This window comes from Phyllostomus hastatus, unplaced genomic scaffold (assembly GCF_019186645.2).
Source record: "Phyllostomus hastatus isolate PE091 unplaced genomic scaffold, TTU_PhHast_1.1 phas_scaffold_21, whole genome shotgun sequence".
Taxonomy (NCBI): domain Eukaryota; kingdom Metazoa; phylum Chordata; class Mammalia; order Chiroptera; family Phyllostomidae; genus Phyllostomus; species Phyllostomus hastatus.
Genome location: NW_025334017.1, coordinates 10,624,042 through 10,636,660, shown reverse-complemented (window position 1 = coordinate 10,636,660; position 12,619 = coordinate 10,624,042). Strand labels below are relative to the sequence as shown.

The 12,619-nt window shown below is 40.7% G+C and overlaps 1 protein-coding gene across 1 annotated transcript in view; it reads right to left on the bottom strand.

Moving 5' to 3' along the window:
• Positions 1–8,544, bottom strand: part of DNAJC5B (DnaJ heat shock protein family (Hsp40) member C5 beta) — a 117,870-nt gene extending 109,326 nt beyond the window's left edge. The window contains exon 1 of the mRNA XM_045861339.1: positions 8,423–8,544. The gene's annotated coding sequence lies outside the window, so the exon portion shown is untranslated. The remainder of the gene's footprint in view (positions 1–8,422) is intronic.
• Positions 8,545–12,619: the final 4,075 nt, after the last annotated feature.

The window sequence follows — 12,619 nt, the reverse complement described above, 5'->3', positions numbered from 1 at the left end:
AACAGGAACCTAATCAACAAAACAAAGAAACAAGTAAAATATAACCAAAGGCACTGAAATAGCGAACAGGCTGACAGTGGCTAGAGGCGAGAGAAGAGGGAATTTCAGGGGAGAATGGGAAGATTTTATAGGAACAAATTTAAAGGACACATGGACAAAAACTAAGGGGAGGGTGGTAATGGGAGGGAAGTGGGGAGCATTGGGTGGGCGGGCTGGAATGGGAGTAAAAGACAGAAAACTGTACTTGAACAATGATTAAAATAAAAATAAAAAAGAACAAAAGCATTTCATAGGAAAAATACTATTAAAATGTAAGATGCAAGAATAATGAAAAAAATACTAATAATACAAATATGCAATAACTTGCAGGTTCTCTGTAATAGCTAATTGAAATTTGCTTCACTGTCTCAGCTGTTGTGATGCCCCTTCTTTGGCTCCAACTCTGGTCTTTTCACAGTTCCAGGTTTTTTATTTTTTGTCTCACTTAGTAAGTGTTATTTAAACCCTTTTTAAAAGTGTTCCTGGCATTGTGTCAGTTGCTTCCCATTGGTAATATACTACCTCACTTAAAATTCACAACCATCTGAGGGAGGTACAGTATCAGTCATGGTTCCCTCTGAGAAACAGAACAAGTAGGAGACATACGAGTCTATTAAGAGATTTGATGCAATTTATTGTGGCAGCTGACCAGGAAACTCTGAATCTGTAGGGAAGGGTAGGCTGGGATTTGGGACACAGAGTGAAGCTGCAGTCCACAGAATTTCTTCTTTCCCAAAGAAGCCTCAGCCCTACTTTGAGCTGATTGAATCAGGCCCACACAGATTATCAAGTCTACTCACTTAAAGTCAACTGATTATGGACTTTAATCACATCTGCAAAACCTAGAATAGTATCTGATTGGATAATTATAGACTATAGCCTAGCCCTGTCTGGTGGCTCAGTTGGTTGGAGCATCATCCCGTATGCCAAAAGGCTGTGGGTACTCTCTCTAGTCCGGGCACAGAACTAGGTTGAAGAGTTGATCCCCAATCAGGGCACATAAGGGAGGCAACCATCAATGTTTCTCTTTCTCTCTCTCGGTCTGCCCCTCTTCCTGTATCTCTAAAATCAATAAATATATACTCAGGTGAAGATAAAAAAATGTTTAAATAGAGACTGTAGCCTACAATTACACATTAAACTGACCACCACAGACACTAAAATGCTTAACTAGTTCCCCAAGTCACAGGGCTAGTGTCAGACTCAAGACACCAGAGTGCTTCTATCTGTCTCCATGATCTGTGTCTGATTTAGTGTCCAGTCATTATGTACAAACTTAAGCAAGTTTTCATACTGCTCTGGGCCCCAGATTCTTTTCCCTGTGAAATGATGCAAATCACATCTATGGCATAGGATTTACACATGAATTAAATGAGAAAAAGTGAGTTTTTAGCACATAGGAGGGATCCAACTAATGTTAGCTCTTTTTCCTTGCCCTTTCTACTATATCACACTCACATTCACACTCACACTCGTGAACTGTGCTCCCAGTCCATACCAAAATTAATGCCACAAGGAAGGTCCTGGCTCAGGGGTGGATTTCTTCTGAAATATGACACAGACATTGCAGTTTCAAAGAGTAGCAGTGCTGTGACTTCCCCCATTAATCTTTGGGTGTTCTTTCTGACTTACCTTTCCTGCTTTGACTCCTATCTGCTAGAATATTGGTTTGCTTTCTCAGCCAGGTAAAAGAGAACAAATTGGCTGATTCTGTCTCTTGCTTGTTTAAGTTTACTTTTGCCTAATCTGAATTCAGATCTTGTTTCTAAGAAAGAAGTATTTTTTACTTCATGCAATAAATATAAGAAATAGTCTTGTGTGTTGACACTTTGTGATCATGTTCTCCAAAGTCACTGTCCTACTATGTTCTGGGACATTGAAGGTTGTCTGCAAGACAAGATGACTAGTTCTGTTGGAATTCTACTGTCTTCCTTGAGTGTGGCAGGGCAAAAGTGAGTTGATTACTCCTGCTTTGTTCTCAAGATAAGAGCAGTCATAGCTCCAGGTCCAATAACCAAGTGGCACCACCTGATATTTTGGTGTTTATCTTTTATTTCCAGACTTGAAACCAGCAATTTTAAAAGACCTTCAAGGCCTTGACATTAACTACACCAAATGAAAATATTTCTTTCTACTGGAAAGTCACAACTGCATGCTTTTTTATGCTACAAGCTGCACTTCCTAGTGAGGGAGAAGATATTTTTTGAATGCTTCACCTGCCTCAATATTCCATCCCTGAATACATCTCATAGTAGGATCTCTGTACCTCATCCAGGTGCAGCAGGGGGAAACATGCTGTGAGTCTCAAATGCCTAGATGTCTGCAGCACATGGTCCTACCCACATGTGCCCCGTGTGCCATTTATCTTGTTGCCCTCTCTCATTCTCTACTCTCACTATTCCAAACATTTCTCTGTGCCCCCCTACTAACTCCTGCCTCCTTACCTGACTCTCAGCAGATGAATTTGCCACCTCCCTGGCAGAGAACTTGATGATAAGCAGACAGAAACTCTCTCAACTCACTGACTGACTGCCTTCTGCTTTCCCACTAAAACTTTCCTGTACCAGACTTTCCTCACTTCCCTCAACTCTCAGAAGGGACATTTCTTCTGTTTTTCCAGGTAAATCCCTCCATTTGTCTCCCTCACCACAAATTCTCCATTATTTTTTTTCTGAACTTTTAGGCTCCATTTCACAAGATCCTGTCCAACTGCCTTCAAAGAGATGCAAGTCTTGTCCATTAGGAAGGAAGGAAGGAAGGAAGGAAGGAAGGAAGGAAGGAAGGAAGGAAGGGAGGAAGGGAGGGAGGGAGGGAGGGAGGGAGGGAGGGAGGGAGGGAGGGAGGGAGGGAGGGAGGGAGGGAGGGAGGGAGAAAGGACTTCATTAAAATTTCCAGTGACCTTCTAATTACCAAATTCAATGGATACTTTTTTTTCCTTATCAACTTGATTACTATGGGAGTTTGACACTGTCTCCTAGAAGAATGCTTCCTGATTTTCAGGACAGTGCCTGGTTCTCTTCCACCTGAAATATGACACAGACATTGCAGTTTCAAAAAGTAGCAGTGCTGTGACTTCCCCCATTAATCTTAGGATGTTTTTCCTGACTTACCTTTCCTGCTTTGACTCCTATCTGCTGGAATATTGGTTTGCTTTCTCAGCCAAGTAAAAGAGAACAAATTCTTTCACCTGCTAGAAGATTCTCATCAGAATCCTTCATTGACTTTCTCCTTTGACCTGCTACCTAAGTTCTGTCCTGACTCTTGTTTTCTTCTCACTACATACCTTCTTCCAATGATGTCCATGCCTTACCAGGACCTTTAATGGCTCTTTTCTCCCCATGCCAGAGATCACTAAAACCTGTACAAGTTGCTGCAGTGATTTCTTATAGCCCAGGGAACTTCTCTAGGCAACACTTTTCATCCACTGTTTAGAACCTTCTTCTCTTGTTCTGTTTCCATCCAACTCTCTGCAACAAGGATCCATACTTTCTGCTAAGCCTCTTTGTATGCATGACTTATTTAGGTGATCAGCCTGGGGTTTGAGTCTATTGTAACAAGAACAAAATTATTAATACATAATAATGTATTCTCCCTCCCAACCTCTCCCTTCCTCCTGGCCTTTGAAAGGATCCTGACTTTGCAGGTTTCATTTCTTCTCCTCTCCCACCTTCCAGAGAAGCCTCTTCCTCCCTTACCACATTCACCTTTCGGGATTTTATTGTCAATATAAGAAAACATCCAGACCTGTAGAGAAATGTTATGAGTTTATTTGAGCAGAACTGATGACAATTGCCAGGGAGCAAAACCTCAATAGACTGAGAAAAAGCTCCAATGAATGACAGTTTTGCACCTTATTTTATACATTAGAATCAAAGAAGATGATGTAAGGGAGTTACATGAAATCCACTGGTCATAAATTAGGGAAGCAGGAGAAGACAAAGTGAGCAAATCTCTGAGATTGGATAAAAAATAAATGAAATAGACATATACTCTTTTACTTTGGTGGGTATAGGATAGTTAATAGTTAAAAGTTAGCATGGTAACAATAAGGGATACTGTGGTCTCTTGCTCTGGTAGGAGATTGTGCCTTGAGGCATCTAGAAAAAGGCAATTACCCTGGAACTCCAAAGGTATGTTATCATAGATGCAAAAACACAATGATAAGGTTGAGTTAAGGCTCAGATTGACCATTGTCAAGGAAGATACTGGCCTTGGACATAATTACCCACCATGACTTGCTTTTAGTTAGAAAGTTTTCATTTCAAGCCATCCCGCATGGTTAATTTAGCTCTCTGAGTTTGTAAGACCTGCCATGCAGGCTTCCCCTGAGCTTGTCAGGTTTAGTATGTGGCCCCTTTTTTGTCTACATTATGGTGTAGAATAAGGAGGAATTGGAAGGGAGATAACAACAGGAGATGTGGGGCAGGACTGGAAGCAGGACAAGAAGCTCTCTCTCTTCTGCCTTGCTTGGTGACCCACACTTGCCCCATTGGTTCACACATTTTCTCTCCCCTGGGAGCACACACAACCATATGGGTCCAGTAGCCTCGTGGGCCAGCAGCAGACTGTGCAGGCTCCAAAGAACTAAGCTTTTCAGGACATGTAGGAAGGCTGGAGGAGCAGTTTGTGATGAGAGGGAAATAAGTGGAAAAGTAATGAGGGTCTTAAGAAGTATTGCTACGGTCTATGTGTTCATTCAAAATGATATGCTGAGCAAAGTATCTAGTTTTCAAGTCAGGCCATTGAGAATTCTGTTGCTTTGTTTTTTTCACATCTTTCTATTCACTGCCTCTGCTTGTCTGTTAGACATTAAATGATGCTTAAACTTCATCTCTTCTTCAAAGACTTCCTTGATTGTCCTAAGTGGAGCTGATCACTTTCTCCTTTGTACTACCTTGAACTTACAAGTATCAAGGCAGTTATCACATACTATACTGCAATTATTTCATTTATTCAACTGTCTCTGCTCCTAGACAATGAAATCCTTGAAGGAAATCATTTTATGTTATTGTTAAATTTCTATCACTCAGTGTAGTGCCTAGTTTCTAATAATTGTTCAGTGAGTAAACATTTATTAATTACTTAAATGAATAATCAATAAAATCATAAGGCTGTCAGGAACCTTAAATAAAAGATAGTAGGGATAAGTAATTTACCCAAAATTACACAGCTACTAAATGAGGGAGAAGGAGGTAAACTTGGTCTGTTACCACCAAGTCTGTGCATTTGTTCACGGCAATCATACTGTTGCTGGTGGAAATCGGGTTCTTTCATGAGATTGCAGGGAAAGTATTCTAAGGACCCACACATAGGAGATTGTGGTGTGGTAGGGTTTATTCAGGAAGGCTGCCTCTGGGTTTCCAAGTTCCAGTTTCCCTCTGTCCTGCCATGTCTTCAACAAGGCTAAAACAAAGGCCAGTGTCCAGAATTTCTGTTTTATATTAAGGCTTAGTTCTTTGGAGCCTGCACAGTATGCTGCTGGCCCACGAGGCTACTGGACCCATATGGTTGTGTGTGCTCCCAGGGGAGAGAAAATGTGTGAACCAATGGGGCAAGTGTGGGTCACCAAGCAAGGGAGAAAGAGAGAGAAAGAGCTTCTTGTTTTCCACTGGAATTATAACCAGGAACTTTTTCAAAATAACTAGCCAACTTCCCAAGCTTTCACAGGCTTCTGATGGGTCCAACCCCTGACTAATGATCCTTTTCCCAGGGTAGACTGACAGGCTTCTATGGTCAAGCACCTCCCCTGGGCCATTTTTACTACTATTGTGCATGTCCTTACCTCTCACTTCTTTGTCTTGTCTCTCTCCCTAATGATCTGTGGGCAACAGATCAGTGGTTCCCTGGTGGGTAGTGTGAAACTATACCTTCCTGGTTAAAGAAACAGTCCCAGTGTCTAATTCCCTTCACTGCCTTTCTTATTAATAATCAGCTAACTATACAGTAACAACACCACATCCTAGCTGATCAAAGCTCTTCTTGTACTTTAGAAGTTACTTTTCTGATAGTAATAATGTTGTCTTTCTTTATGGCGACATTTCTAGAGCATTTTCTTGGAGGTGTCTCAGGGATGTAAGAAGCTTTTGAGCCATTCTGTTTTCGTTGCATTTTTTATGCTCTTATTTTAAATCTTTCTAAAAATTTCAAGCTGTTAAAGGCTTTTCTCCTCCATTTATTTGACAAATCTTAGGTGATGATATTGTTGGAAAGTAGGTTATACTTGGAATCCCTCAGCTCTACCTGTTGTCATTCATGAAAGGCCAGTTATAAATGCCAAGGGCACCCTGAAGCAAAGGTAAGTGGGAGATTTATTTCAAAGAAAATTAAGGGATACAGTAGAGAAGTGTTTTGTGTTCAGTAAACCATTACTCAGCAAGGACCTCCCTTTCTCAGAAGTCAAGTGAAACAGCCACAGAAATCTAGCAAAAAAAAATTTTTTTATTAATTTCTGAATTTGTATACTCCTCACCTTCTGTAATTGCTGGCTAAGGCAATGTAGCATGTGATGCCTAGACTTATTATCTCAGGAAAGAAAAAGAAACATTTGGCAGCCTACACGCTTATTTTAAAAAAGAATAGTTGGTTCTCTTTTGTTGGAAGGTAGAGAGTATGTGAATCAAATCAATGGTTGTTTTCAGTCTTGAGTTCTTTTTTCTTTGTTTGCTTGCTTTTTCAGAATATCTCTTTTATTTCATCTGACAAGAATATGGGATAATATGTCATCATTTTAATATAAGGGACCATTCCACGTAGCATGGGAAATGTAGCCCAGCCCCCACTTGGAAAGGCCAGTGGGGAGTGAGTTGGCACACAGGAGCCACGCCCACAGATAGGTGCTCCTGGGGGCGGGGTGGGGAGGGTCAGGCCTGCATTGTACCTAGGCTGCTATGAGCAGGCCTGCATTGTACCTAGGCTGCTATGAGACTTGCTTTTGCTGAAACTCCCTCACCCTGGATTGAAGCAGCAAATGTTTACTGCATATCTCTAAAGTAACTTCCTAAAATCTGTGCTAACCTCCCAAGTATGGAGTATAACTAGTTCAACCACCTTTCCCCTTGATCTGTAACATCTTTCTCTTTGAAGTAATTAGTAACATTCTCTCCTTTGTTATCTGTAAAAGGTAATCACCTATGGTGAAACTGTACATAGTAAATGAGAACCATCCTAGATGTAATGTACCCAGAAAAGCAATAAAAGCTTGTCCAGGCAGGGGTCTGGGCCCTCTCTCTCACAAAGAGAGTGGCCATGCTGTCCCTTTTTCTCCACAGGCCTTCTGTAGTCCATGTGAATTTGTTCATTGCAGCCATGACACATGGATCCTTGCTGGCCAGGGTCTGCATCAATTTAAAGAACTATACTACTTTCCTAAGTAGTTTAGGATACCTGTCTTCTCTATAAGCAGGACACAAGGAGAGATATGGCAATAACCATGAATCAAAGTTGTTATTGAATTTTAAAATATACATGACCCCTAAAAATAAAATAAAATAAATAAAATAAAATATACATAGCCCCTTACCTCCAAGGCACTGAAGGTTCCTTACAAAACTTTCATTGCCAAATAAGTTTTAATCTATTCAATACCAAAAAAGACAAGTGAAAGTATGCACATTTTCAACACTATTTTAAGAACTTTGTGGGGAGAGCAGTTCCCAACTTACAGAGTAGAGAGGGTAGTAGTGGAGGTTCTTAGTTATTTGTTCCACCAACATTTGCTAAGCATTTTCTAAGCATAATGCACTGTACTATGTGTTAAAGACACAGATTATTTAATCTGGTCTCTTCTCTCAAGATGCTTCCAGGAGAGTGGGCAGTTGTAGCAGTTAGTACTGACTGATGAGGCCCACAATAGCCACAAGCACTGAGGCCGAGGGAAAACATGGGCATGTGTAGGATGGGGAGGAAGAGAGACAGCCCAGAGGTGTCACCTGGGCTGGGTCTTGAAGATAAATAGGAGATAAACCAAGAAAATTATTAAAGAGCTGCTTCCTCTGTCTTTAATAAATAAAGCAAAGAAGATGAGATGCTTTCAGAAAAGTAAGAATTTCAGAATGACTGAGATGTAGTGACTTGGAGGCTAGAATTCATAGTCTCATGAAAGGTGTGGTAAGGGGTGGGGAGTAGACCAGCTAGGACAAAGGTATGAGTGGGGAAAAAACAGAGAGATTCCATGAAACAGCATCTATAGCTCCCCATCATGCTATAATTGAGCTAGACATGTCTGGTAGAACAGTCTTTTTCTAGATATGCCCACTTCTCAAAAACAGCCCTGAGGAGAAAGTCATTGCCTCAGAGTTCACAGAGCCTGCTCCTCTGGGTTCAGGGACTCTAAGGAGGCAGGGAAATGAGACCCCCCCAACCCCACAGCCATAGAAGCACTTACCCAAGAACCTCTTGATACCAAATGAGAACAAGCTTCCTAAGAATCCAAACACTGCAGGTCTTAAAGCCAGCCACCATTAGCAATCCAATGGCAAAGTTGCCCTAAACTGTGGGATAATAACCCACATTGCCTGGCTGTGTGATTGTTTACCCACTGGGCAAGGACCAAGTACACAGTCTCTCTCAGCCCATTGCTTCTAGTGATTGCTTAGTCAATATTTATACGTGTATTGACACTTCTGAACTATTATTTAAGGGTAACTGATGCTCAATAAATATTTACAAATAATCATTACAATTGGACTCTGTAGTGAGGGAAAAACAAAGGAAAGGGAAACAGGAGCAGCAAGAAAGAGTAAGAGTACAGAAAGAATGTAAGAAAGTAATCATTAATATTAATTTACTGAGTACTTACTAAATCACCAGTCTGAAGCTTAGCACTTACCTATGTAAATTATCTCATTTAATATTTACCAAGACCTATAATAGAACATTATTATCATCTCCATTTAACAGATGAGGAAATTTAGGCTCAGATAAGTTGAGTAGCTTCCCAAGGCCAGGGGAGTGGTTTTCTGACTTGCCAGATCAGGGTTCTTATATGTTATATCTAGCTTCTGGTAAGAGAGAAAGAGGTCTTGTGGCTTCTATGTAGGCACTTTAGTAATAGTTCTTACCTGAGAATGAGCTGCAGGAGATTCTGCCGTATGTTTCAGTAACTTAAGAGTAAAGTTTAAATCCTGCTTGGATGGCTTAAAAAACCTATGTGCCCAACCACTCTTCAGTGACCCACGCAATTTTCTCTGGAGATTTTGGATCACCATTGTCAACTGCCCTGTCTCTCCCCTCTTTATTTTTCTTATCTTTGTTTATATTCCTTTTATACCCATTTAAAACATTGCTTTAATCATGTCACTCTTCTACTTACAAATTTCCAAATGATCCCCATGGCTAAAAGGATAAATTCTAGACTCCTTCATTTGGTGGGTAAAGCCTGGGTGCTACACTATTTCTCTAATCTCATCTCCTAATTCTCACCTACTATCAGCTCCAGTAAGATATCATCTACTTGCCCTTCCTCCAGTATATCTTGTATGTTCCACCCCCTCAACTGTGCCCAAGCCCTTCTTTTCCTTAGTTGGTGAACCCAGCTGTCATTTCTATCTTTCTCTATTCTCTTGACATCTTCTGCTATTGAATCTGGAAATGCTAAATATCCTCTTTCCTAACCTCTCATGAACGTTATCACTGTTGTTCTGTTTTACCTGTATAAAAATTATAGTAATTAGTATAGAAATATGGATTCAGTAAAATGTCGTGATAGAGATTTAGAGCCAAAAGATGAATAGTGTTAACAATTTTTAGTTTACTTGACTAGGTTAAAGATTTTCACCTGCCCTGGTTGGCATAGCTCAGTGGATGGAGCACGGGCTGCGAACCAAAGTGTCGCAGGTTTGATTCCCAGCCAGGGCACATGCCTGGGTTGCAGGCCACAGCCCCCAGCAACCGCACACTGATGTTTCTCTCTCTCTCTCTCTCTCTCCCCCTTCCCTCTCTAAAAATAAATAAATAAATCTTTAAAAAAAAAGATTTTCATCTAAGAAACATAGCACCCATTCTTGAGAAGTTGTTAAATATTTCCTTGTTTTATTATTAAAAATGTATGGATTTTCTTGACTTTCTTCCTTCTTTTCTTCTTTCTTTCCTTTTTTCCTTCATCTCTTCCGAAGGAAGATTTTCGTATCTCCTTCTTCAGTGTAATGGAGAAAAGAGAAGGGAGGTGTGATTGCTTGTTTGACATTCTAGAAGTAACAGAAAAGTTTAAGTCCTCTCCTTAAACTCTTCTGATAAATTTTTTAAATGGTGACGAGAAGCTACATTTCATTTAATTGATTACTGTGGCCTGACACAAATGTTCTGTTAAGTAGTAGCCATAAAACTCAAGACTTTTTGCTTGCTTGGATTGCAGCAGATATCTTCACAAGGACATGAAGTTGTCTTGTTTTGTTTTGTTTTGTTTTGTTTTGTTTTGTTTTCATAATGTGCTCAGGGAGTTACAAAGTCAAATTGTCCAAGGCACAAAATGTTGAATTTCAGTCCTCAAAGTAGTAGCTATAGAAACTGAAAGGGTCACTTAGAAAGTCTCTGTACAGCTAAAGACATCTGTGGTTAACACCAGAAAAGAAAGAAGGAAAGCCCATTGACCCTCAGTCAACACTATGAACAGTTTTACTTCTGTTTCTTAACAGTCAAATGTTAACCAATGGAAAGTAAAATATCTCTGAGCCAAAAGGTTGTAATGTAGCAACAGCTGCAGAGGTCAGATCAAGCTCTCCCTTTGGATAGGCAAATGATATTTCATACCTTTGCATATATGACCAATTTGGCTTAGTAATTAACTTTTTTAAAATTAACTTTTCTAAATGTTCTTATAAAAACATCATTCTCCAAAAGGTTTCAACCCTGGTGTTTATACGGCACATCAGTTTCTAAAACGAAATATAGTTACTTTTGCTTTACAACATTCATCATGTGTTTGACCACAGTAGAGTTAGGAGCTCACTGTTTTAGTTGCATGCTTTTAAAAGCCAAATTCTAATCTGGACTATATCCCAATGTGACCATATTTATAACCAACAAATAAAGAAGCAAGAGCAGAAAGAATGGGAAGGAGGAAAAGCAACTGGGGGAATGTAAGGTGGGAGAGAAGGGCACAAGACAGGGGTCAAATCCCCATTCCTTCCTACTGCTCCCAGAGTTCCTGCAACAATTCAAACATGCACAGGCCCTGTGTCAGGCACAAGTGTATGTGGGAGTGTGGGCCAGGCGTGGGGGGCAGTGTTCACAAAAGGCATGGCCCCTCCTTTAAGATCTCACTCTCTGGTGAAGAAGGCTGACATAGATAAAGAAGTCTGATGGAAAGCTGACCTCAATAAATTTTTAACTAGCTCTCTGATAGTAACAGAAGAAGAACTAGGGACAGGAAGCTTCCTTCCTGCAGGTGGGAGCAGGGATGTTCTGGTGGAGATGGTGAGATGTGAGCAGGGTCTTGAATGATGAGTAGGATCATGACAGATGGAGATGCATGAAAAGGAGTCAGCCAGACATGGCAGTGTGGGTCATTCCCGAGGAACTGTGCAAATGAACTGTGCTGCCCAGACCACAGTCTGCATGGAGGGATGATGATTGAATGGGAAAGCCAGTTTTGGGTCAGACACAGGCTGAGATTTCACCCTTTTTGTCTATATGAAAGGTAGTCAGTAAGGTATCTGCCATAGCAGTAGGAAGGAGAATAATCTGAGCAAAAGTCACAGCTTCTAGGTAAAGCCCAACCTGCCCTTTTTCCACTGTCTCAGCCTGAGCCACTACCGTGGCAAATAGCACAGATGCCTCTCCACCTCCTCAATTTTCCCATCCTCATCCCTGCTTTTATGTTCTTCCTGAGGTACACATCTGCTCTCTTTCTTTGCCCAGGATCCTTCCCTTTTTCTGGGATTGGTACCTCTTCCTTGGGGAGCTCTTCCTCCCTCCACTCCACACCAATGGATCTAGGTGTGTTGGTCTTCTTCCTTTCCCTCCCCCTCCCCCTCTTCATGTTCTTCATTTTTTTTTTTTTTTGGCCATTCCCTTTACTGATTTCACATAATCCTAATCCTCGTGTTGATGCACATTGGTTCACTTGTTTGCTGGTTGTCTCCCCACTAGACCACAAGGGCAGGAACTTGGGCTTGTTCACTGCAGGACCTGGCACAAATTAGACGGGACAGATATATTTGCAAGGAATGAACAAAGGAACAGGTTCTGATCCCTGCTCCACCATTTCTCAGCTTTGTCCTTGGATTAATTACCCTCTTAGAAGGCTTTCTTATTTAAAGACCAGGCTTTCAAGTTGAGATGAATATCAGAGATTATGTAAAATGCCTGATTACATGAAGAAGATCCATAAATGGTAGCTATTACTTGTGAAGTTTTTCTTTCCTTCATCTGAAAAGTGCACCCTTTTGCCAGGCTTCAAAATCTGGCATTTTTCAAGAAAATGTTTTATTGAGGTGGAACAAGTATATTGAAAAGCACCCACCCCAATTACTATATATATATGTATATACATATAATATATACACACACATACACACACACCCCATGTAACCACCTCCCAAAATGAGAAATAGAACATTCCAACACCCAGGAAAGTCTCCAT